General features: G+C 44.1%; 4 non-coding genes across 4 annotated transcripts; 3 read left to right on the plus strand and 1 right to left on the minus strand.

Annotated features, from left to right (window-relative positions):
• Positions 1-2,094: 2,094 nt before the first annotated feature.
• Positions 2,095-2,177, minus strand: trnal-cag (transfer RNA leucine (anticodon CAG)). Its single transcript has one exon. It is a non-coding gene; the product is annotated as a tRNA-Leu (tRNA).
• A 6,074-nt stretch (positions 2,178-8,251) lies between these two features.
• On the plus strand, positions 8,252-8,333 carry trnas-gcu (transfer RNA serine (anticodon GCU)). The gene has a single exon. It is a non-coding gene; the product is annotated as a tRNA-Ser (tRNA).
• Positions 8,334-8,907: 574 nt separating this feature from the next.
• On the plus strand, positions 8,908-8,979 carry trnaw-cca (transfer RNA tryptophan (anticodon CCA)). Its single transcript has one exon. It is a non-coding gene; the product is annotated as a tRNA-Trp (tRNA).
• A 13,565-nt stretch (positions 8,980-22,544) lies between these two features.
• Positions 22,545-22,634, plus strand: trnap-agg (transfer RNA proline (anticodon AGG)). Its single transcript is given in 2 exon segments — positions 22,545-22,580; positions 22,599-22,634. It is a non-coding gene; the product is annotated as a tRNA-Pro (tRNA).
• Positions 22,635-26,317: the final 3,683 nt, after the last annotated feature.

The raw sequence follows: 26,317 nt of genomic DNA on the forward strand, positions 1-26,317 counted from the left end.
CACACTGACAGATACAACACGGTCACACTCTGCTTCACTGAGATTAATGCCGAGAGCGGATTCTAGGTCCAATGCAACAGCGAACACTTTTCATTTGAAGGAATTGTGGGTTATTAAGGTGTTTTGAAGGTCCTGATTTTTTGTAGTGCATCCATCCCAAATGCTTTGGGTTTTTCCTGGAGTGATACCTAATATCCCTCTTTGGGAAAGATTAAAGTTAATTGGAACGTGTTGACCAGGTCATGAGGATAACTCCTTGAAATTGTTACGTGCTGCCAGCTTAACAACACCTAAACACTTGATATTTTTGTTCACAAATGAATTAAAACCAAATTTCTGCCCCGCTGTAAATGCAGAATATTCAGTATTTTAACCGGAGTCAGAAACAGGTCAGTCACAGATATTCAGTGAGTTCCCGGAAAACAGGATATAGAAACTGCTTGTTCCAGCGTTCATACAGTAATCTGCTTTGATCTCTCTTCCTCTTATTTCCCAGGATGATGTTTGAATTCTGACCCAGTGACGTTCCCCTTGTCCAATCAAAATCTCGATGTTCGTGTTCCGGGCGTCAATTGTTAAATAGAATAGAGCCCAGCTCTTCCAGTAGCGGCACACTGGGGAGAGTTTCTCATTGTGTGTGGTAACTTCCACTAGGTCTCTTCTTCGACGGTTACAGAAAGGAAACCCTGTCATTGTTAAAGCCTTTGCAGAGAGTCCACTGTAAAAGGAGAGACCATTTTAACCTTAAATTCCAGATTTGGCCCTGTTATAAAGCAAGCGCCCAACTGCCCAGATGAAATCCAACGAAGTCAGGTTCTGCTGGGATTTGGACCCAGGGTCTCCTGTTTACTCGGCAGGTGTTTTAACCAATTAAACCACAGAACCTAACGATGCTCAATTACCCGCAAGGAATTGCTAGAAACCCTTCGCAGATCTGGTAGTATTTGTGAAGAGTGAAACAGTTTAAATTTCAGGGCGCGAACTTGCACCAAAAAGACCTGAAACGTGAATCTGTTTCACTCTCCACAGATGCTGCCAGATGTGCTGAGCAATTGCAGCATTTTCTGGCGATGTTTCAGATATCCAGCATCCGCAGTATTTTGCTTTTGTACCAAAGGACAATGAGCTGCCTTTCCTGCCCTGTGGGTTATTGCAGGACAAAACAAAAACCTTTAAAGATGCTGACCAGAGTCAGTCTGCTGAGCTTTCAGAAAGATTTCAAATGATGATGTGAATCTGCACCACTGAATATCAAGGCCATCACGGTTTAGACAGCTGTAATGAACAGCTCCTGTTACAACTTTAGATCAGACAGTGGAGGATTATCACAGGCGCTCTGTCAGACTGCATGTTCCTTCAGACAGGTTTCCAACTGGACACATGGAATGAGCGGCTCTGAACATTAGTGGTTGAGGTGGAGATTTCTCATAGGCTGAACTGGAGTTCCAGTTCCATTCCCAGACATTTCCCTTTCTCTTTCTAAATCTATCTCTGTCCTCTTGCTCATTTACACTTTTCATTGTTTCATCATTAGCGGCCACGTCTTCAGCTGTCTGAGCCTTTAGCTCAGCAATTCCTTCTAGAAACATCCCCAGTTCACTCTCCCCTTTAAAATCTATCAGTTTTACGAAGGTTTTGTTCAGTTGACCAAATATGTGGCTCGATGTCGAATGTTGCTTGATAGAACTCCTTTGAAGCGCTTTGCGGAGTTTTATTAAATCTCGGAGCTGTTGCTGAAATCGATCAGTGAAATGAGCTGTGTTCCGGTGACCAAGAGCTTTTGTTTTATTCTTTCACGGGATGTGGGCGTCGATGGCTCGTCCAGCATTTATTACCCAACCGAAATTGTCCTTGAGAAGCTGCCATCTTGAACCGCTACAGTCCATGTGGTGTAGGTGCACCCACTGTGCTGTTAGGGAGGAGGTTGCAGGGTTTTGCCCCAGCGATAGTGAAGGGGCGGCGATCCAGTTCCAAGTCAGGATGGTTTGTGGTTCGGAGGGCAGCTTGCTGCTGGTGGTGTTCTCATGCATCTGCTGCCCTTTTCCTTCCAAGTGCTGGAGGTCTCGGGTTTGGAAGTTGCTGAAGGAAAATTAGTATCAGGAGTGGGATTTGAACCCACGCCTCCAGAGGAGACTGCAACCTGAACGCAGCGCCTTAGACCGCTCGGCCATCCTGACGTTTCTGTAGCATGCTCGGCCATTAAATCCATTGCATTTTGTACAAATGGTTCTGAGTTCCACATTCATCGTCACTGCTTTAACACACTCGATGTGATTTTCCTTTTTTCAGCACCTGTCAGGTTCCTGTATCTGAGTCCCATCCTTCCCCAAGCCTCCGTGGGGTGAGGAGCTTCTCATTGCTGCATTGCTCTGTTTGCTCAAATCAACAAAGACCCAATTCCCGCCCGACCTGTTCCTCACACGAAGGTGTTCAGATTGTAAGACCTGAGCGACGTGAAGTTTCCAACTGGAGAGTTACATCCTGGATTAGTAAGTTTGCGGATGACACAAAAATTGGCCGGGTGGTTAGCAGTGAGGTTGAGTGTCGGGCTACAGGAAGATCTAGAGGGGATGGTCAAGTGGGCAGATAAGTGGCAGTTGGGATATAACCCTGAAAAGTGTGAGGTGATACACTTTGGAAGGAGTAATTTGACAAGGAAGTATTCAATGCACGGCATGACATTATGAGGTTCTGAGGAACAAAGGGACCTTGGCGTGCGTTTCCATAGATCTCTAAAGGCAGAGGGGCAGGTTAGTGGGGTGGTGAAAAGGCATTTGGGACACTTGCCTTTATCAATCGACGCATAGATTACAAAAGAAGGGAGGTCATGTTTACGTTGTATAGAACCTTATTGAGGCAACAGCTGGAGTACTGTGTGCAGTTCTGGTCGCCACGTTATAGGAAGGATGTAGTTGCACTGGAGGGGGTGCAGAGGAGATTCACCCGGATGTTGCCTGGGATGAAACATTTAAGTTATGAAGATAGGTTGGATAGACTTGGGTTGTTTTCCAAGGAGCAGAGAAGACTGAGGGGCGACCTGATGGGCAGAGTGGATAGGGAGCAGCTGTTCCCCTTAGTTGAAGAGTTAGTCACAAGGGGGCATAATTTCAAGGTTAGGGGCAGGAGATTTAGGGGGATGTGAGGAAAAACCTTTTTACTGAGAGGGTGGTGACGGTATGGAATGCACTGCCTGGGAGGGTGGTGGAGGCAGGTTGCCTCACATCCTTTAAAAAGTACCTGGGTGAGCACTTGGCACGTCACAACATTCAAGGCTATGGTCCAAGTGCTGGCAAATGGGATTCGGTAGGTAGGTCAGGTGTCGGTGCAGACTCGATGGGCCGAAGGGCCTCTTCTGCACTGTGATTCTGTGTGATTCTGTGACTGAGGAAAACCACCAGAAACTGCTGCACACAAATAGCTTACTGAAAGGTCAAATTTTATCGTCTCAGTGAGTCATTAAAGCCTCCTTCGAGCAGATTAAGCAGCATTTCCTGTGTTTCAGTGATACATTCTGATCTGAATTTAAAAAGAAAGGGTAAATATTTCTCATACTCATAAGATCCGCCCGCCGCATGACTGCAGTGAGTTCACTTCTCGATCTCATCACTGACAGATACAAACACGAATAAAGCATAATAAACGAGAGGGAACTGATAGATTACAATTCCGCTCCCCTCGATTAATGTTAACCAAAGCACCAATGAAATGGATCAATCGGCGGATTTTTCAGGATTTATATCCCTAATGGTTGATCAAGGAATCAGCAGCTGGGACCATATAAGACCATAAGAGCATAAGACATAGGAGCAGAAATTAGGCCATTCGGCCCATCGAGTTCTGCTCCACCATTCAATCATGGCTGATAAGTTTCTCAACCCCATTCTCCCGCCTTCTCCCCGTAACCTTTGATCCCCTTACCAATAAAGAACTTATCTATCTCGGTCTTAAATACACTCAATGACCTGGCCTCCACAGCCTTCTGTGGCAATGAATTGCATAGATTCACCACTCTCTGGCTAAAGAAATTTCTCCTCATCTCTGTTCTAAACGGTCTTCCCTTTACTCTGAGGCTGTGACCTCGGGTCATAGTGTCTCCTACGAATAGAAACATCTTCACCACGTCCACTCTATCCAGGCCTTTCAGTATTCTGTAAGTTTCAATCAGATCCCCCCTCATCCTTATAAACTCCATCGAGTATAGACCCAGAGTCCTCAAACGTTCCCCATATGTTAAGCCTTTCATTCCTGGGATTGTTCTCGTGAACCTCCTCTGGACCCTCTCCAGGGTCAGAACATCCTTCCTGAGCTACGGGGCCCAAAGTTGCTCACAATATTCTAAATGTGGGCTGACCAGAGCCTTATAAAGCCTCAGCAGCACATTCCTGCTTTTATAATCTAGTCCTCTCGAAATAAATGCCACCATTGTATTTGCCTTCCTAACTACTGACTCAACCTGAAAGTTAAGCTTAAGAGAATCCTGGACTCCAGATTTCTGAATTCTCTCCCCGTTTAGAAAATAGTCTACGCCTCTATTCTTCCTACCAAAGTGCATGACCTCACACTTCCCCACATTCTATTCCATCTGCCACTTCTTTGCCCATTCTTCCTAACCTGTCTAAATCGTTCTGCAGCCTCCCCGCCTCCTCAATACGACCTGTCCCTCCACCTATCTTTGTAAAATCTGCAAACTTAGCCAGTATGTCCTCTGTTCCATCATCTAGATTATTAGTGTATAAATTAAAAAGTTGTGGTCCCAACACTGACCCCTCCGGAACTCCACTAGTCACGGGCAACCATCCTGAGAAGGATCCCTTTATCCCTGTTCTCTGCCTCCTGCCTGACAGCCAATCTTCTATCCATGCTAGTGCCTTGCCTCTAACACCATGGGCTCTTATCTTACTGAGCAGCCTCCCGTGTGGCACCTTGTCAAAAGCCTTCTGGAAGTCCAAGTAGATAACATCCATTGGCTCTCCTTTGTCTAACCTACTCGTTACCTCCTCAAAGAATTCTAACACATTTGTCAGGCATGATCTCCCCTTGATGAAACCATGCAGGCTTTGCCCTATTTTACCATGCACTTCCAAGTATTCTGAAATCTCATCCTTAATAACGGACTCTAAAATCTTACCAACAACCGAGGTCAGGCTCATCGGTCTGTAATTTCCAGTCTTTTGTCTAACGCCCTTCTTAAACAGGGGGGTTTCATTAGCGATTTTCCAGTCCCCTGGGACCCTCCCTGACTCCTGTGATTCCTGAAAGGTCCCCACTAACGCCTCCACTATCTCTTCAGCTATCTCCTTCAGAACTCTGGGGTGTAATGCATCTGGTCCAGGTGATTTATCCACCTTCAGACCTTTCAGTTTCCTAGCACCTTCTCCTTGGTAATGGCCACCATACTCAGCTCTGCCCCTCGACTCTCTTGAACTTTGGGGATGTTACTCGTGTCTTCCACCGTCAAGACTGATGCAAAGTACCTATTCAGTTCCTCTGCCATTTCTTTGTTCCCCACTACTACTTCTCCAGCGTCATTTTCCAGCGGCCCAATGTCCACTTTTGCCTCCCTCTTACCCTCTATATATCTAAAAAAAACTCGTGCAACCTTCTAATACATTACTGCCTAGTTTACCCTCATATTTAATCTTCTCCTTTCTTATTTCGTTGTCCTCTGGTGGCTCCCCGCTGCTCTTCGTCACTTTATATGCTTTCTCTTTTGCTCTCTCTGACTTCTCTTGTCAGCCATGGTTGCCTCGTCCTTCCTTTTGTATGCTTCTTCTTCCGACGGACGAATTTTTGCTGTGCCAGTATTATTAGGCAAGGATGGGTTCGATCTATTGATCTCTGGGTATGGGCCCAGCACGATTCCTCTGCGCCACCTGAGAGTTGCAGGTTGGTTAGGTTAGTTTAATGGGAGATGAGTTGACCAGCGCTTTTTCGTATCTTTTTAGAAGTTAAACCGATCTTTATTCCAGTAACGTGGACCAGTGGGCACAGAGCTGCACACGCTCAAGCGGGGAGGGCAAGTATCCGCTGCCCTCAGAAATGGGACTGCGTCTCCCCAAAAGAGACAGGCACCCTCAATCAGCTACCGGGAAACACAAAACCGGAGATGCTCAGGCGAGTCGACTTGCAACTCTTTGCCGGAACACAATATTGAACAAGTGACTTTTAGATCATCAGTTTAACGCTCGACCAACTGAACTATTTCAGCTGACAGAAGCGATGCTTCGAGCCAGAATTTAAACAGCGACCAGGATACCAGTTTTACAGTCACCGACTGTCCTCCGCTTATATTAGAGAACATGATCGCATAATGACAAAGGACAGCCATCACCTCGTTTCAGTCCCTCCAGATTTCGATTTTTTTCTTGACAAAGAGGGGGTCCAAAGCCCAAATAAGCATCAGTTCATTGCCATAAGCTCTCGGCCAATCGCTATACTAGAATTGTCCTACAAACAGCCTTCTTCATCTTTTGAGTGAATTGTTTGCTGATGTCACCGTTAAATGTCTTAACTCTAAGTTTAAGGTTATATACATTTGTTCTGTATTCCCCCAAAAGAGGAAATTGTTTCTCCACGTTAAAACCTATTAATCATCTCAATTACCTCAAACAGATAGCGCCTAAATCTTCTCAACTCACGCGTATGTAAGTGTCACAGCGGGAGCACATCTAATTGCAGATAAGAAAACTGTGTATCGCACATGGTCATGGCTACTTTTGCAGCAAAACTGTTTCTGAATTAATGGGACCCACTTGTGATAAACACTGTCATCTTTCACTGTTTAGCAGGTGAGTTTCATAGAGCCACAAATGTGATTCCCTCAGTTCCGCTTTTGCACAAAGCTGGGGAAATGCATCACAGATCTCAGTCTTCAGCCAGCTCCATTCACTCCAAGTGAAATCAAGAGATGGCTGAAGGCACGGGAAACTGCAAAGGCTTTGGGCCTGGCCAACATTCCTGCAGCAGCACTGAAAACCTGTGCTCCAGAAATAGCCTCGCTCCTCGCCAAGCTGTTCCAGTACTGGCATCTACCCGACAATGAGGAAAATTGCTCAGGTCTGTCTTGTCCACAAAAAACAGGAAAACCCAACCGGCGAAAACCGCCCGATCAGTCTCCTCTCGTTCATCGAGAAAGTGGGTGGAAATTTCTTCGACAGCGCGATCAAGTGGCACTTACTCAGCAATAACCTGCTCACTGAAGCTCAGTTTGGTATCTGCCAGGGTCACTCAGCACCTGATCTCATTGCAGCCTTGGTCCAAACATGGAGGAAGCAGCTGTACTTAATACCTGAGGTGCAAGTGACTGCACTTGAGTCCAAAGAAGCTTTTGACCGAGTGTGGCATCAAGGAACACTCGCAAAACTGAAGTCAATAGAAATGAGTCGGGAAACTCTCCACTGGTTGGAGTCGAGCCCGGGGGTTCCAATACATTCTAAAAGATTTCCAGCATTAACAGGAATTCGCTTTTGGTTGATACACTGTGGGTGGCAATGGAAGGATCCATTGAGAGCAGTTTATCGTGCAGGTGGCTGGTTGTTCTTGGGTTTCGATTCTCGCGTGGGGCTTTTCAATGAGTTCGTATGCAAGAGGTCCCGCTTTCATCTCCAGAACGAGCCCAGCAAGCATTTTAATGCAGTATTTTTTCGCGCTCGTGGTGGTGGCAGTTCCGGAAATCAGGACCAAGTTTGAACACCCGGGAAGTCATTGCAGAGAATGCATCACCTCAACACACGTGATGAAATGAACACAGGGTTTAAAGAACGTTTCTCCGTGTTAGGGGACTCTGAAATTATCCGAATGCATCACATAAGGGAACTGTCTACTTCTGGATTCAGGTGGGAGGCTGATTGAACTCAGTGAAAATCGTGACTGAAAGGCCAAGCAGAGCTGGGATCTCCAAAGATTTATTTTCATTTCCCACAGTTTAGCTGTGATCGGGCACTGGCAGTCAGCTGGGAAGGGTTTCTTCTTGCTACCAAATGCTTGTATGTTCCGGTCTTTCCGCGATGGGTTTTCACACTGTGTAGAAACATGTTGGATATCATGTTGAAGTGTTGAAACGATTCACATCAGCCCATTTACAACATCATCTGATCTGATGTGGTGGAAATGCATTTTATTGACAGAAAATACATTTCCATCTTTAGACACCTGGCCGAATATTCAGGACCTGTACGAAAGAGGATCATTTATTCCAACAGATCATGAATGCAAAGAGCATAGAAGGAGATTTAATAAATCGACCCCGCGCGACGAGGTGGCCGAGAGGTTCAGGCGATGGACTGCTAATCCATTGTGCTTTGCACGCGTGGGTTCGAATCCCACTTTCGTCGTCTCTTTATTAACGGTCACGGCTGAGGGCCAAGTGCTGGTAAATGGGATTAGGTAGGTAGGTCACGTGTTTCTCACCTCGGTGCAGACTCGATGTGCTGAAGGGCCACTTCTGCACTGTGAGATGATGTGCTTCCTTGAAATCCTGCATCGTTATTTCTTTCTCCCTGTCCGCTAATTTTCAGTTGTATAATTTGGGCCTCTGCTCCTCCATCGTTTGCAACATCTCACCAATTAAAAACAAAACGAAACGAAACTCGTGCATTCGTGGCCTCAATCAGATTATGGTTCATTGTGAATCCAACTGCCAAAGTATTTCTCACTCAGTTAAACTATTTATGAAATTTGAAAATAAACTTCTCCCACGGCTTATTGTTGTGCGTTTGCTCTCTCGTTCTTTGCTTTTTCTGTTAGTCGTCCTTGTGATGTAAATCGACAGAAAGCAAAGAAGGCCACGAGGAAGGGAGGGAAAATCATGTTCCCTTTCAGGATCCCTGTTTTATTTTCAATGCACTGAATATGATCAAGGTCTAAGGAAGTGAATCTAGGACAAGCAACAACAGGCTTCTTATAGCTGGGCTTGTGGCGCAACGGTAGCGCGTCTGACTCCACATCAGAAGGTTGCGTGTTCAAATCACGTCGGGCTCATGGCTCTTCACTATACCTGATGCTTTTGTCTGGACACAAATTTCCTTGTGTCTGGATTCTGGCGAAATGTTTAATTTCAGAACAATGGTGAAAGTAATCTCTTCCGATTTTCCGGCTCAGTTTTCATTTTACACAATTTTACATTGGAACAAAGTTTCAGCGATGTGGGGTATCTACTGTTTTTGCAATTGCTCTGTTACCCAGCATAAGAAGGAAAACACAAAGTGTCCATCATGGGGTTTAAACCCACAGCCGCTTCCGTCCATACAGCTGCTTAATTCCGTTGGCTAGAGTTGGTTGTGTAAACTATAATCACCCGACTTTATTTTATCTATAAGTCAGGAGATTGAAACTCGTCCTTTTAAAGCAGAGCGACAGTGAGTTCAGTTAAAACAAATGTCTAAAAACAGCAGCAATTTCATTCTGCTCACGGCATCCAGTTATAGCGACCTGCATTAAACAGCAGGAGCGGAAACCGCATCCCGACACCCGCCTCTTCACATTAACCGGCAGCCTGAATTTCAGTTTTGGGATTTTAGAGAAAGCGGATGTTTTTGTGGAAACTGAAGTCACTTTTCCTGTGAATGGAGCCGGTTAAAGAGCCAGGGCCGGCCTAAGAATCCCCGAGCCCGGTGTCAGAGGGAGCCTGGGGAGAGGACAGATTCCAGGGAAAGGGAATGAGATTAGAGAGAAGGAAGGTTTTTGCGGGTTTGAGGGGACTGAAGGGATGGCGACGGGAGGAATGCAAACGGGGGAGAAAAGGGGAGGGGTTGTGGGGGACAGCATCTGTCAGAACGAGGAAGAGAGCGACGGAGGAAAAGAGGGAGGGAGCTGCGGGGAGGGCGGGAATGAGGAGGAACTTGCATTTCGCCAGCACATTTTGCAACCGCAGAAAGATCCAAAACCGCACAGCCAATGGGTGGGTATTTTTGGCAAGGGGGTTGATGGGGGGTCTTGGTAATTGAGATTCGTGCTTGAATGTGCACAGCAGGATCCCACAGGCAGTAACCTGATCAATATTTGGATAACCTGTTTCAGTGATTCTGGATGAGGGATTATTAATGATCTCAGGACTCCGGGTAAAACTCCTCTTCTCTTGCTGTAAATAGCCTGGTTGGACTGTTCACATCCCTCCGAGAGGGGAAGATGGGATCCCGGTTTTAAATGTGGTTTATTACTGGATAGTGTCATATATCCTTGTTACCCCTCTGTGGGTATTACAGTACATCGTGGTAAACAATTTACCTCTTCGAGAAGGTCAAGGAGTTGGAAACACTGAGAAACTGCTCGTTCTGGCATTACTAACTCACGTGGCCACTGATAATAAAACATAACCTCTTCCAGTCGGTGGAGATGTGATGCAGACATACCTCAGAATAAAGCTCACACACCACAGCAGATGTTGCCCATTGTCTTCAAAGACAGTCGATTGAAGAGTCTCCCTCCTTGTTTCGTTGAACTTCTCAATGTTGTAATGCTGTCTGCTCCATTCCCGGGGCAAATGTGGGAATCAGAAATCATCACTTCCTCCCTATGTGGATCCGACTGATAAGAGTTTTTGTCATTAATTTCTCTCAGCCTCTGACGCGTTATCACATCCAATCTTTAAAACAAAGATAACGTTTTCTGATTGCAACACTTGAATCGAAATTCCTGCAACCTCTCTCTCCCTGCCCTGCTAAAAAGTCCACCTCTTTCAACTGTGAGTGTTAATCTCTCATTCCCTGTAGCACCTCTCTAAATAACAATCTAGTGCTGCTTCTGCTCTCAGAGTACAATGTCCCCTGTCTTTGCCCTATTCTGTGAACTATGATTCAGTCAGTTGCTATCACGTTTTTACAGGCAGAGGGTTGTGAGTTCAAAATCTCTCCAGAATTCTGAGCAGAAAGTCCGGCTGACACTTCAGTGCCGCGCTGAGCCAAAGTTTCACTGTTACAGTTGCCAGTTTTGAGATGCTATGGCAAACTGAGGTGCCATCTGCCTTCACATGTAAAATTACCATGGCACAATTTCGGACAGCGGCACGGGAGTTATTCCATCGTGTCGGAGCCAACATTTGCCCCTCAATTAACACCACTTCAAAACAGATTCTCCTGCCTTCATCACATTGCTGTTCCTGGAAGCTGGCTGCTGCAAACCCTTTAATAATATAGTTCAAAAAACATCGTGATTGAAACGCTGTGAGGAAAAGACAAGGCGTTAATGACAATTCTGCTGAGAGAGCTTCATTGGACAGGAAATCAGGCGAAGAATACGAGGAATCGACACCAGAGAACCAATCAACATCAAAACTGAAACAACTCCTGTGAAATCAATGAGTAAAAGCCGACAGCTCCGTGCACCATCAGTTCATCACCCAGAGACAATCACCAAAGAATTTAGTCTCCTGTCTTAGACAGTACCTCTTGAATGAGAATGACTTCCTTCCACTCCGGGGCTATGGGTTCTGAGGTGACTCCACACACTCTGCCGCAGATCCCGAGGGGAGTGTGAAAGCCTTTCACTGAGTTTCAAGGTTGCAGATCTGATCTTGGAAGTATCGCTGCTGTGTTCCCTGGAGGCGGGGGTCTCATTCTTAATGCAAAAACCTGACATCATTACCAAATAAAAAATCTGGAGATGTAGGACGTTAGAATCCACTCATCTCTGATTCACTTTTATTCATTTTTGTTTCCTGTAATAAACAAGTTGTGTGTAGCTGTCCATTAAAAATAACAAACAGTATTCGGAAGATTCTGGCCATTACCTTCAGGATTTCCGCTGTTGCATCCGACAACAGCCTCAGCTGCATCACATCTGGACCTCGTGACTTATTAACATTCATTGCAGCCAATCCTGCTCGGGCCTCTTCTTTCACAAGATTTATGGGAACAACAAACATATTCGCAATTTGTCGATGGAAAAAGTGAGAACCTTTCTTGAAGAGGGTTTCAAGAGGCCTTTGTGGTAAAGAAGTAGAGTTAGCAGAAACAAAAGTAGCAATAAGTGGAATGAAGGGGGCGGGTTGTCCATGAGCTGATTGAAGATTTTCACGAAGGTTTATTTCGAGAGATTTTAAGTATATTTCTTCTACATCTTTTAGGAAATTAACATTCGTGATCGAAAATGTATTGTGATTTCAGTTTATCATCATAATGTAGAGAGACGTGATTCAAAGAATTGGAGGCATATCAGATTATAATGTGGATTATAAAATGCTGGTGAGGGCTAGGGGAAAGTTTTAGGGAAGACGGCAAGGCCTTGGAGAGCGTACATTGGGGATTTACTGGAATGGTATCAGCGGTGAGGGATTCCGTATGTGGCTGGACAAAGAAACAACAACTAGGGATGTTCTTCTTACAACAGAGAATGTTGAGGGGAGATTTAGTGCAGGTATTTAAATTGATCCCAGGCATATGATTTTCTTATACACATTATTCAATATTTTTCCATTGACTGAATGTTAGGTAACCAATGAACAAATTCAACATAATCAGCAGGGTTTTGCTTTTGTCCGAAATAATTTTGTCAGGAAATGTTTCACGTTTGTAAATTTAAAAAAATCCTTGACCTGATGTGATGGAAGGTTATTTTACTCACAGAAGCTGAATGTCCAACATTGCACACCTGCCTGCCTATTCAGAACCATCTTGTCAACGGTCCTGGATGGAAAAAGAATATGAGACTTTGTTTTGAAACTCAGACAGGTGACGAAGTGATAGAGAGTTCAAGGTGAAGGAACGATGATCCATTCTGATTTGGATCCTTGTTGCTTGTTTGTGGATATTATCAATTAATTGCTTCTTCCTGTTTGCCAACATTTTGAATCAAATAGGCCTGGAATCCTATCCTTGTTAATATCTCACTGGAGATTCCGGGTCTGTTCAGGCCATAAAACCACTGAGATTGAGAGCTTCAGTTTTTCACTCAAATTTTACTGGAATGATGATAAAATAGGATTCATGAAAGGCAGTAAGACATTTTCCTCCCTCCCTTCTATTCTCTGGATTTACACCAGCTGAAAGCAACAGAAAAAAATAATGGTGACGGAGCAGAAAAACAAGATTATCATTAGGGAACACATTTAATTTAGTATTTACTTGATAAGTTAAGTGAGTGAGCAAGTTTTAGCAAAATAAGTTTAAATTTAGGGCCCCTTTAAATAAACATATGATACTTAGAGCAGGGTGTTATTTTTGGGGTGAGATAGTGGCAACTGTGGAAGAACAGGGGGCCATGTACAGACATCATTACAAGCTATTGGACAGGAAGGTGAAAAAAAACAAGGCTAATAGAATACAACTGACTGAACTCATTCTACAGTTATGTAAGATACTGTTTAGATCCCATTCAGATCATTGCGTTCAATTCTGGACAACAAAACCTGAGGAAGAGTGAAAAGTGGGTGCAGCTGTGTTGCCACAATCAAATAGTGAGGACAGATTGCAAAGCATAGTTTTGTAATGCCTTGAAATTCGAAGATTAAGGGGTGATCTGCCTGAAATGTTTATGATGATTCAAGGATTTGACAGGGTAGATAAGTAGAGGCTATGACGTCTGGTGGAGGCGGGGTGGAGCCAGGCCAAAGGTACACAACATTAAAATTAGAACGAGAGAGATAGATTGAGCCAATCGTGAGTTCATTAAATGGCAGGGCAGGCATGGGGGAAGAATAGTTTACTTCTGTTCCTATGTTTCAATTTTAATAATCTTGGACTGAACAGGTTTACAAATTATCACCCAGTCTGTACACGTTGTCTGTTAAAGTTAGTTATTCCACCCCCTTTTCAGAAAATAAAACTTAATCTGGAGGGAACTGAAACGAGGCGCCACTCCTCAGCGTTCTGTGATGAACCCAAAAAGGAACAAGCTGAAATTTATCTTTCAAAATGGAGATCGAGCCCTCGGAGACTGCGAACTACAGTTCCCAGGGGGTCGCAAAGGCTAGTTCTGAAATGGTCGCACATGCGCAGGTTGTTCTTTTAGCGACGTCGTTGATACTGCGCATATGCTGTTCGTCAAATACTTGCACATGCGTATTTGGCGCATTTTCTCGACTTCAGGCCGGGACAAGGCTTTGCACACATGCGCAATTCGTTTCCATTTTTTCCAGGTTGGAAGTTACTTCTGCGCCTGCGCAGTAGTGAAAACAGGTCAAAAGCAAAACAGCGTGAAAAGGGACGCAGGTGACTAAGAGAGCTCCTTTCTGAAAAAAGTGCCAGAAAAAGCTGGACAAAGGAGAGGTACATGGAGCAGTTCCCAAAACAAAGGAGCAGTCCCAAACCAGGGACTGGTACAGAAAGAGCTCTCAGGAAGTTGAAGGATAAGGACAGGAATCTGAAACAGATCCTGTTCAGTGAAGACTGAGGAGTAGAGTCAGAGCCGCGCGGAGCAGACTTAGAATGAGATGGGCTTGCAAGAAGCCAGATAATCTGCGTAGACAGCCAAAGGTTGGCCCTTATTATGGACCTTTGGAGCAATGTTGTTCTGTTTGGCGCGGCCTAATACCGGATAGTGTCCGTGTGGAAGGTGAAGATTGAATGTGCGGATAGATCCAGGAGAAAAGAACCTTGGAAAGAGAGGCTGAAACCCTGGAGGTGGACCCTTCTTGAAGGTAACTGAGAGAAAGCGTCGTTTGGGAAAGAATACCAAACCGAGATCTTCGAATGTGAAGATTGGAAACCCTTGTGAGACAGGCAAAGTTTCATTGAGACTAGTTGCCTCACAGTGCTATGAGCAACTGGGGGATTAATGAGAAATCCCTCGAAACTTGGTTTTGGAGTGTGGTATGTCCGACTGCAGCTCACCCATTCAGCTACATAGACTACACTTGCCGTGAACGTTAGAACATAAGATATTTTTGTAGTTTATGTTATCTTTATGTATTTGTGTATATCAGTAAAGGTATAGTTTGGGTGAAGGAGCAGTGTAATGTACTTCGCCTTTCCTTGCATAATAAATGTTTTATTATTGTGTTAAAATTTCATCAGCAGACTCCTGTGATTCTGTTCAGTAACCATCCTTCACGTTTCTAAGCAAAAAACGTATAAGATATATCATATAAAGTTCCACCCTGGATCTGACTTACCCAGCAGTAACATCAGCTGGGATCGTAACGTTTGTTGTTATAAGAGAAAAAAGACCCAACTGGTCACTCCTTCTGTCTCTGTCCACCACGAATTTCTTTATTTCTTAATTATTCTTCTTTGCATGAGCTGCAGGGCCAGCATTTTTTGCTCTTCCCTATTTGCCCTTGAACTCGGCTAACTCAGAGAGCAGTTAAGGGAATAATATTGCTGTGGGTGGGGAGTTACATGCGGGCCAGACACCGACAGCGCCGCAGACTTCTGTATCTCAAGAGCTTTGATGAAATAGATTTGTTTTGAGAACAATTGACTATAGTTTTATGGTCGCCATGACTAAGATGAGATCACAATTCCATATTTATTACCTAATTGAGCTTGAATTCCATCAGCTGCCACCACGGGATTTAAACACATGTCCACGGAGATTAGAAACAAAAATAAAAATAGCTGGAAAAACTCAGCACGTCTGACAGCATCTGCGGAGAGGAACACAATTAACGCCTCGAGTCCGAATGACTCTTCATCAGAACTAAAGAAATATAGAAATGTGGTGAAATATAAGCTGGTTGACGGGGGGTGGGACAGGTGGAGCTGGATAGAGGGCCAGTGATAGGTGGAGGCAAAGAAGAGATTGCCAAAGATGTCATAGACAAAAGGATAAAGTGGTGTTAACGGTGCTGATATTATCTAAGGAGTGTGCTAATGGTGACATTAAGGGCAGAAAGCAGGACAAACAAGTGGCAGATAACGCTAGTGGGCCTGGGGTGGGGCGAAGGTATCGAAATGGGCTAAAAGGTGGAGATAAAACGATAGATCGAAATAAATTTAATAACAGGTGGGATAAGAAAAATATATTTTAAAAATATGAATTTGGAAAAAAGGGGATCGGAAAGGGGGTGGGGATGGAGGAGAGAGTTCATGATCTGAAGTTGTTGAGCTCAACATTAAGCCTGGAAGGCTGTAGAGTGCCTAACCGGAAGACGAGGTGCTGTTCCTCCAATTTGCTTTGAGCTTCACTGGAACATTGCAGCAGGCCAAGGACGGACATGTGGGCTTGAAAGCAGGGTGGTGTGTTGAAATGGCAAGCGACAGGGAGGTCTGGGTCATGCTTGCGGACAGACCGAAGGTTTCAGATTTCCAGCATCCGCAGTATTTTGCTTTTGTGCACGGAGATTAGTCTGGCCTTCAAGTTGAGGAACACAGTGACACTGTCGTCCATCCCTATTGTACACAAACGCAGTGCGTTTAGCTTATGTTTGAGCCGCTTCACGGAGAGATTGGAATTTCTTCCAAAGCATTTTATTAATCCCATGAAATGGGTTGAGGCAAAGCGTTTTGTTCCAGTTGGAAACATCAAAAATTGATCGAGGTCCATCAGATATTGTGGATTTGTTAGAAATTGAAAAAAATACAAAGATTGTATAAAATAACAAGACACTGCGTTCTGAGAAAGAGCTCTGAAATGTTTGGGGGGCGGGGGGAAAAGCAAAATCTTCAACTGACGAGTAAGACCCACGGTTTTCAGAAAGTTCCAATCGATTTCTGTATAAAGCGACCGCGGGAGGACTCGAAGCTGCAATCTTCTGATAGCATCATTACACACACCGAAGTCAATCGACTTACCCATTAGGCCCCGCGGTACTTACACGGCCTAGTAAACCGATACTGGTCCCATGTGAATAAATATGTGGTTGTATTTATTCCATAAATTCCAGAAATTAGTCCACGAAACATTTAAACCACGCCTTGAAGAAAGTCCTTCTTTCCATTTAACGAGTAATTTGATCGAATTTTTCGTCATGTTAAGGCGGTAGCATCAGAGAGCGAAACTATTTCCGATGGCTGGGAATCCAGGAATCGTGCACTAAAATTAAACCAAAATGCTGCAGGTGCTGGAAACTTGAAATAAAAACTTCTGCAAAAGGCCAGGCAGCATCTGAGGAGAGAGAAACGTTTCAGCTCCGTTTGACTCTTCTTCAGAGCTGAAGAGATGTAGAAATGTGATGGATTTTATACTGTGGAAGAGAGCGGGTGGAGCAGGTGGAGCAAAACAGAAGGTCGGGTATAGTCGGGACCTCAGCAGAGACTTGACAAATATATCATGGTCACAAGACAAGGAGAGTGTTAAAGGTAGTGTTAAAGACTATGGTAAATGCTAATATGGGGCATAAAGGTACGATTACAGAACGTGTTAACAGCAGAACAAGGTCAGCGCTCTCCAAAGGCAAATATGAGAACATGTAACAGATGACCATGTAGGGGGAGGAGGTTAGAATTCATGGTCTTGAACTCAATGTTAAGTCCTGAAGGCTGTAAATTGCCTTGCCAGTAGATGAGATGCTGTTCCTCCCATTTGCGTTGGGCTTCACTGGAGCATTGCAGCAGTCCACAGCGGAAATGTGAGCCTGAGAGTAAGATGGTGATTTGAAATGGCAAGTGACCGGAAGACAGGGTCATGCTTGAGGACTGAGCAAAAATGTTCCGTAAAATGGTCACCCAGTCTTCGATTAGTCTCCACAATGCCGCTGATCCAAATGCCATCTGAAAATCTAAATACAGCACATCCAATATTTCCCTTTAACCACAGCAAAGAAATCCAACAAACTGGTTAAAAATGATTCCCCTTTTCCCAAAACCATGTTGACCCTGCTGATTGCCTTGAATTCATCTACGTGCCCTGTTATAAATCCTTTAATAATAGCTTCTAAAAATTTCACTATGATGGATGTTAAGTGAACTGGCATATTGTTTCCTGCTTTCTGCCTCCCGGCCTTTTTGAATACAGGTGTTAAATTAGTTATTTTACAACTTAATGTAGACTTCCCCGAATCTAGAGAATTTTGGAAAATTAAAACCAACTCTTCAACTACATCACTCGCCACTTGTTGAAAATGTTTTTTCTGTCGGTAAATTACATTTCCATCACATCAGGTCACGGATTTTTATGAATGGGCTGATGTGAAACACTGCAAGACCATGTGCAACATGTTTCGTCACGTTGTAAATAAAACATCGCGGAATAACGGGAAGATCCAATCATTGGATCGCATCAACATGACCATCAGCCAGACGCCTTAAACATTAGGCCATTGTCGAAGTAATGACTATTCTAATATGTTTTGAAATGCCAACTGACAGGACGAATTGATTTAATTCCACATGATTGGCGAGGCGCTGCCTCAAGCCGACGAGGCGGATGGTGCTGCTGATCTTCACCAGAACAGACAGTTAGAGTGAACATTGATCATCAACCAGGCCTTCAGAGAATTCAACAAAACAAAACGTGCGGAAAAACAATGAGAAATAACAAATCGATTCGATTGGAATGTAAAATATCGTTTAGAAATGAGAAACCATCGATGGAAAAGGAAAGTAAATTGGAATTCCCGTCATTTTCTAGACCCGGGAGAGAAAAGAGAAACGGAGGGAAAAAAATGTCGATAGGAAGAAAAGAAATGATGGAGCTGCTTCCTTGTTTTCTGTTTATCCTGTCGCTAATCAATACTGCATTAAAACATGTAAAAACAACTGGGTGAATTTAACGGAAAGTGATTGTAGTCGCTGCCCGATTGCGCCTGAACTCTCCAATTGGGTTTGTTGGCCATCGCTGGACTTGAGCTCCAGATCTAGCTGCCCCTGTAGCCTATCTGTTTCAGTAAAGAGGCAGAAGAGGCATCTACACGTCAATGTGCACAAATTCCGAGGCATGTTCTGTCCAGAAGAAGCAGGACAAATCCAACCCAGCCAAATACTGCTCCATTAGTTTATTCTTCATCATGTACAAAGTGATGAAAAGTGCTGTTGTCCGTACTATCACCACTTACTGCACTTACCCAGCAAGAACCTGCTCACTGACTCTCAGTTTGTGTTCCGTCTGGGCCACTCAGCTACTGAAATCATTGCCGCCTTTGTCCACACAAGAGCTGAACTCAAGAGGTGAGGTGAGAGTGACTGCCGTTGACATCAACGCAGCATTTGACCCAGTGTGGCAACAAGGAGCCCGAGCGAAACTGAAATCAATGGGAATCAGCTGGACAACTCCCCATGAGGGGGAGTCAGGCCTAAAAGAAAGGAAGGTGGTTGTGGCTGTTGTAGGACACTCAGCTCAGTTGCAGGACATCACTGAGGGAGTTCTTCAGAGGAATGCCATTGGCCCAACAATCTTCAGTTGCTTCATCAATGAACTTGCCGCCATCATAAGGTTAGAAGTGGGGATGTTGGTGGATGTTGTGCAATGTTCAGCATCATTCATTTATCAGATAGTGTAGCAGTCTGGACCATATACAGCAATATCTAGACAATATTCTAGCTTGGGCTGATAAGTGGAAGATAACATTCGCGCCATTAAGTTTTAGGAAATGACCGTCCACAACAAGAAGTAACCTAATCATCAGCCCTTGACATTCAATGGCAGTTCTGCCGCAGAATCTCTCACTATCAACACACTGGGGGCTACCATTGACCAGGAATCGAACTACACCATCCATTTGAATACAATGGCTGCAAGATCAGAGGACGCGACTTCGGTTGAGTAACTCACCTCCTGACTCCCCAAAGCTGCTCCACCATCTTGAAGGCACAAGTCGGGAGTGTGATGGAATGCTCTCATCTTGCCTGGATGAGTGCAGCTCCAACAGCACTCAAGAAGCTCGATAGCACCCAGGGCAAAGCAATCCGCTTGACTGGCACCTCATTCACCACAATACACATGCACTCTTCCCACCACTGACGTACATTGGCAGCAATATGTACAAGAGGCACTACAGCAACTCACCAAGGCTTCTTCAACCGGACCTTCCAAACCCGCAGCTCTACCACCACGAAGGACAAGGGCAGCAAAATCATGGGAAGGGCACCATCTGCAATTTCACCTCCAAGCCACACACTATCCTGAGGTAGCACTTTTCCGTGGTTCCTTCACTGTTGCTGGGTCAAAATCCTGGAATTCCCTCCCAAACAGCACTGTGGATGCACCTACAACACATGGACTGTGGCTATCACAACAGTATAATAGTTCTCATAATGTTATTGTTTTAAAAGTGGGTTAGTAGTGCGGTATGAATAGTTTCTGTGCGTGTGTGTGGGCTTTAATTGAGTTAGAGGCAGCTGGTCTGGAGGCTTGACTCATCAAAAGGGAGCATTGTTTGAGATGCTAATTTAGTAAACATGGCTGAAGTTTTAGAATGTGAGGTGAGGAGAATTTGCATTTTTAGATAAATCAAGGTAGCATGAATTTCAGAGAGATGATAGAATGTTACGCCTAGCCACAGAAGCTAGGCCAAGCACTGTAATTATTTTTTCCCAGAGGTTTCTGATAATATGAGCACCATGCAATGATTTATATTATGAGAAAAGTAAAGTTCCAAAGACATACGGGAACAATGGAATATACATTAAAAGGGAGAAACTTGTCTAAAGAATATAGAAGTTCTGTGTAAGGGAAGGCATTGCAAGATCCACCAGAAGTGTGAAAAGCCTCCAGTGTTTGTTCATTAAGGTGCTGTCTACAGAAACAGAAGCTGGGAAAAGCCACTTTGAATTCTACTGTTCAGGGTATTATGTTTGACTTGGCTGGATCAGTTTAAATCTATTTTTTAACGCTGCCTTAATGGGGGTATAACTGGAAGCCAGATTAATTAGCGGATGTACAAGTTATTGTAGCAGTAATTTGTAGACCTATGTATGTACTTGAAATATTTTATTTTGCTAATAAATGTTTAATTTAGTTTTGAAAACACCTTTAGAGTCTTGGTAGATATAATACTAGTGAATTCAGGGCACGCACCTTGAAATAAAATACAAATTGCCAAATCGTTGTGACCTAGTGATCAAATTTCCTTTGTGGATTTGATCCGCCTGGCTCACACCATCTGCCGCGTCATAACAGTAGCGGATTAAGAAGGCAACACACCGCCATCTTCTCAAGGGCAATTCAGGATGGGCAAAAAATGCTGGCCTATCCAGCGATGTCAACATCCTATGAACGAATACAAAAAGGTAGACGGCGGAGCTGTGAAATATTTAAAGGGAAAACTTCTTCATAGATCTTCCTGCTTCCCTCCCTCTCAATCACACAGAACAGCAAACTCACGGAATCGTAACATACCCAGAGACGGAAAATTCAGAGCTAAACACATCAAATACACCCCCAAGACCCCTCAGATCAAGTCATCAGGCTCCTCTGCTCTGATTCGATGAGAATTTAGTTAAAATATCCTCCTAACAAACACGCTGTGGTTAAATCCCTGTCGAAGAAACTAACATTTGGATTAATTTGTGAAGTTAAACAAAACGGGGCCGAATCATTTTCTTTTCAGAAAGGTTTTCAGAATGGCTGTTTGAAATTGTCCCTTCTCATATAGTAATTCGCTGCACAAATTCACAATTCAAAGTTGCCGCAATCCCCCACAACTTCAATCAACGATTCTTTTTGCGATTGCATTGGACCTGGAAACCGCTCTCGGCATTAATCTCACTGAACCAGTGCCTGACCACCTTGTATCTGTCAGCGTGGAGGTGACGGTGTTAGGGTCGCATTGGGCCACTTAAAATGAGACTGGGGCACGACCCAAGGGGGAAGGGCGAGTGTTCACCGAGGTTTCTCATACATTCCAAAAGCGAAATAATGAAGATGCTGCAAATCTGAAGAAAACTCAGAAAAAGCTGGAAATACACAGCAGAACTGGGAGCGTTTGTGACGGGACAAACAGAGTGAACGTTTTAGATCGGGACCCGTTTGGTTAAATTCACCCAGTTATTTCCATTCTGTTTTATCCAGTATTGAAGGGTGAGTGAAGAAACAGATAATAAGGCAGCAGTTTTTTTTTCATTCCTTATCGTTCTTTTTTTTTCATTTTTCATCAATTTCTCTTTTCTCTTCCGGATCTATAAAACGACGAAGATCCAATTCAATTGGCTGTTTGCGATATATCAATCGAAATTCAACATTTCAATCCAATAGATTTGTTGTTTCAGGTTATTTATCGCTCTCTGTGTTTTATTGTGATTTAATCTCTCGCGGTTTGTATGATGATCAATGTTACATCTTACTGCCTGTTCTGGTGAAGATCAAAAACAGAAACGACATTTCCAACATTGCACAACTGGCTGCACAGTCGGAACCGTTTTCACAGACAGGACGGGCCTCATTCTGCGCTGTTGTAAATCTAAGAGTTTATGTTTCCCTCTCTCTGGCCAAACTGCACAAACTTTATTCTCCTTTTATCGTTACTGATTTCCAATACACCATAGGCTACCGCTTTTGCTTTTTTCCTGCGTTTCACTGGATTAAAACGAATGACAACAGTACCTTTTTCCATTGTTGATCAAAAGTAATCGATGTGAAACGTGAACATCGGTTTCACTGTCCGTGTTACTGCCTGAGATGCGGAGTAATTGCCAAAATGTCTGATTTCCCAATCACGATGTCCAAAGATGTTTGGTCGACTGTAGATGGCATTGAAACGATTCCTTAGTTGCACCGGGGACACGTTACCGGCTGGCTCGTTGGTCTAGAGGTATGATTCTTGCTTAGGGATTTTCATTGTGTGAACTTGCAAGAGGTCCCGGGTTCAAATCCCGGACGAGCCCTGCTATTTTTCAAATTCTAATTGCGGAAATCAGGGCGAGATTGAAACACCCTGGAAGTTCATTGCAGAGAATACTTCACTTCAGCGGACGTGAAGAAAATGACCGCAAAGTCTCCTCGTGTCATGGGACTCAGGAATTCATCCCACTGCACCAAATGCAGCAATTACCACCTTGTGGATTCAGGTGGGATGCCCAATGCAGTCACTTGCAATTTTGCCTGAACGAACACACACAATGGCATAGCTTGATTTTTTTTCGATATTTGAGCTGTTTTCTAGTATTTGCACTGAGCAGAAAGTGAGCGTTTCAGCAATCCGGTTCAGGGGGAATTAACAATCAGGACATCTGGGCAGGACTAAAATTGTGGAGCAGCAAAGTGTTTCACTCCCCGTATTACAGCCGGAGCTGAGCTGGAATTGTTCATTGCTGTCTTTTCACTATAGCAATGTAAAAGGGTGACTGAAGCACTTTGATGGCAATCAACATCGATATTCATTGAAGCGGGTCATCTCCGCTGGCTCTTTGGTCTAGGAGTGCGATCCTTAGTTAGGAATTTTTGTTGAATTGGTTTGCGAGAAGTGAAGGGTTCAACCCCCAGCCAAACATCATCGTTTGTGGCTTTTGGTCCAAGATGTGGGCTGCGTAAGGAAAACAATGAAGAGCTGTGCTCTAGAAGGTGGGATTTACTGAAATCGGGAGCAGGTTTGTGAATCCAGGTCGTTATTGCTTAGAATTTATCCACGCTGCACGTGTGGGGAAAATAAACACAGGCCTTATAAATGTTTGCCTATGTAATCTGACTCTGAAATTATCCCAAAACAGCAATTCAGGCAACACCATGCTTGTGAGTTCAGGTTGCTGGCTGATGAATTCTGTTGTAATATTATCTGAAAGGACTGAGAGAGCTGGTAACCCCGCAGCTTGGTTTTTATTTGACCGCATTTACATGGTATTCCAGGAGTTTCACTGAGGAGAAAATGGGCCTTTATGTGGTTCCGCAATCTCGTTCAGGGGGAATTAACAACCAGCATGTAGCTGTAAGTAAGCATTTCCTTGCAGACATTAACGTGTTCCATCCCGCGCTCATATTCACATTTGAAAATGAACATTGTAACCAGCTCCCTTTCCTAGATGTGCTATTTGAGAAATCCGCTAAATGAGTTCTCTGCTACTGTCAACTTCAAGCCGATCATCACTGTTCTGATTAGCGTGGGTAGAAAATTGGCAGCTGGCAGAAAACAGAGAGTAGACATAAATGGGTCATTTTTTTCTGTTTGGCAGGATGTGACGAATGGGGCCGCGCAGGGGTTTGTGCTGGGGTCTCAACTTATTACAATTTATATCAATGACTTAGATGAGGGTAGGCAAGGCATAGTAGTTAAAATTGCAGAAGAAACAAACATAGGTAAGTTGCTAAGAGGACATAAGAAGATTGTAGACGGATATAGATAGGTTGAATGAATGGGCAAACATTTGGCAGATGGTGAAGTTTTTCGGTTTGGCACAAAGATTAAAAAAAGCAGATTGTCATTTAACGGGGTACGCCTGCAGAATTCCGAGGTGCTGAAGGATCTAGGTGTTCTAGTTCTCGATTCACAGAAAGTTAGTGCAGGTACAGCAAGAAATTGTGAAGGCTCGTGGAATGTTACCCTTTGTTACGAAAGGAATTGAACATAAAAGTAACAATGTTATGCTTCAGTTATAAATGGTATTGATGAGAGCACATCTCCAACACTGTGCGCAGTTTTGGTCTTATTTAAGGAAGCAGGTAAATGGGTTGGAGGTGGTACAGAGGAGGTTGACTGGATTAATAACCGCAATGAGCGGGATGCCTTATGAGGAAATGTTGTACAGACTGGGCTTGTTTCCACTGGAGTTAAGGAGATTGAGGGGTGACTTGGTTGAAGCATATAAGATCCTGGATGGTCTTGACAAGGTGGACGTGGAAATGATGTTTACTCTTGTGGGTGAGTCCAGAACTAGGAGGCACTGTTTTAAAATTCGGGGTCGCCCTTTTAGGACAGAGATTAGGAGAATTTGTTTTCTCTGAGACGGTTGTGTGACTTTGGAATTCCCTGTCTCAGAAAGCGGTAGGGGCGGGATCACTGACAATTTTTAAGGCAAAGGTACAAATTTTCATGTTAGGTAAGAGAATCAAAGGTTGTCGGAGGTAGATGGGAATGTGAAAATCGAAACACAAGCAGAGCAGACATGATCTTATTGAACAACAGAGCAGGCTTGAGGGGCTGAATGGCCCACTTCTGCTCCTATTTCGTAAGCTCGCATGTTGATATGTTTGACCAATCTGAGTTGTCTTGCCTTATTTTGGAATTAAAACAAAAGCTTTGGATTAACTGTTTCTTGGTGCATTGTCTATGGCAACGCCTTAACCAGTCAGATTCCACATGCCAACCAATCAGCACCCTGTTTATCACATAGTTTTCAATGTTGTTCCCTTTGAAATTTGGCGTTCGTGTGTCTGTCCTGATAAGTGCAAGATGAAAAACTACGACAGCATGTCTCTTTTTTTTATCAGAAACACTCAAGTTCTGTGCCACCAAGAGGCTATTTACCTTAAAACTGGGTGCTGTGGTTACTGACCCTTCTGTCACAGGATTTAAAAAAAAACGTTCTCTTTATTTAGTCTATCAAAATCATTCATCATTTTGTGCAACTCATCACTGTTTTGTCGACATAGGCGACGTCAGGAAAATGCAGGGGACACTTTAAGATTGAAGCAGAATGTGAGTTTATCCACATTCAGGCTATTGCAACACCGTGCAGTCGTAAACCCGACCAAGGTGCTTTACAGGAGAGGCACAAGCAGCATTTGATACCGCAACATGTATTAGGCCAGGTGGCCAAACACTTCATCAAAGAGGTAGATTTTAAAGAGATCGTTAAAGGAGAAAGGAGAGCTGGGAGGTTTAGGGAAAGAATTGAAGAGCTGATGGTTCCGACAGCTGAAGGCACGGCCTCCAATGGTGGAACAAGGAAATGCGCGAATCATCAAGGGACCAGAATTAGTTTCAGATCGAGTAAGGGGATTGTCTGGAAATGGACGCGAAACTCCAGCCTGACAAGTGAGAAATCTACCCCCGGCCCTCCAATATTCTCACTGCCGCTCGCCCCATGTGTCCGGTTGGAAAACGTTCTGAAGCAGCATGTAATCTGACAGGGAACCCGGGATAAGCCTCCACTGTCTGATCGAAAACTGCAACAGGAGCTGCTCATTACAACTGTGAGAGCCGCGTGGTGATGGTGCTGGTCTTGACATCCAGTGGTGTAGGTTCACATCGGCCTCATCATGTTATTGTTTAAAGGTGTCTCCCAGAAACAGTCTGGAGAGGTGACAGGGCAGTTCTGAGAGGCAGTGCCGTGCTGCATGTCACTATTACCAACTGGCTGCTTATGGACAGGTTGGAGTCTGCCTGAGGGCTGAGCAAACTGACTGTGTTCGAGCAATTCTCAATGTGTGTTGGAGGAGTTGCCCTGAGAATTTGATGATTCTGCTCAGTGGTTCGGAGGGAAAAGGAACAGGGACTTGAGTCACCATCACCAACAGGCATTATCGAACCAGTTTCTCAATTAAACCACAGTCATGGAGTTATAGGGTTTTAGAGCACGGAAAGAGGCCCTTCGGCACTTCGTGCCCGCATTGGTCATCAATCCCCTTTCTACTC

The sequence above is a fragment of the Cetorhinus maximus genome, chromosome 31 (genome assembly GCF_964194155.1).
Source record: "Cetorhinus maximus chromosome 31, sCetMax3.hap1.1, whole genome shotgun sequence".
NCBI lineage: Eukaryota > Metazoa > Chordata > Chondrichthyes > Lamniformes > Cetorhinidae > Cetorhinus > Cetorhinus maximus.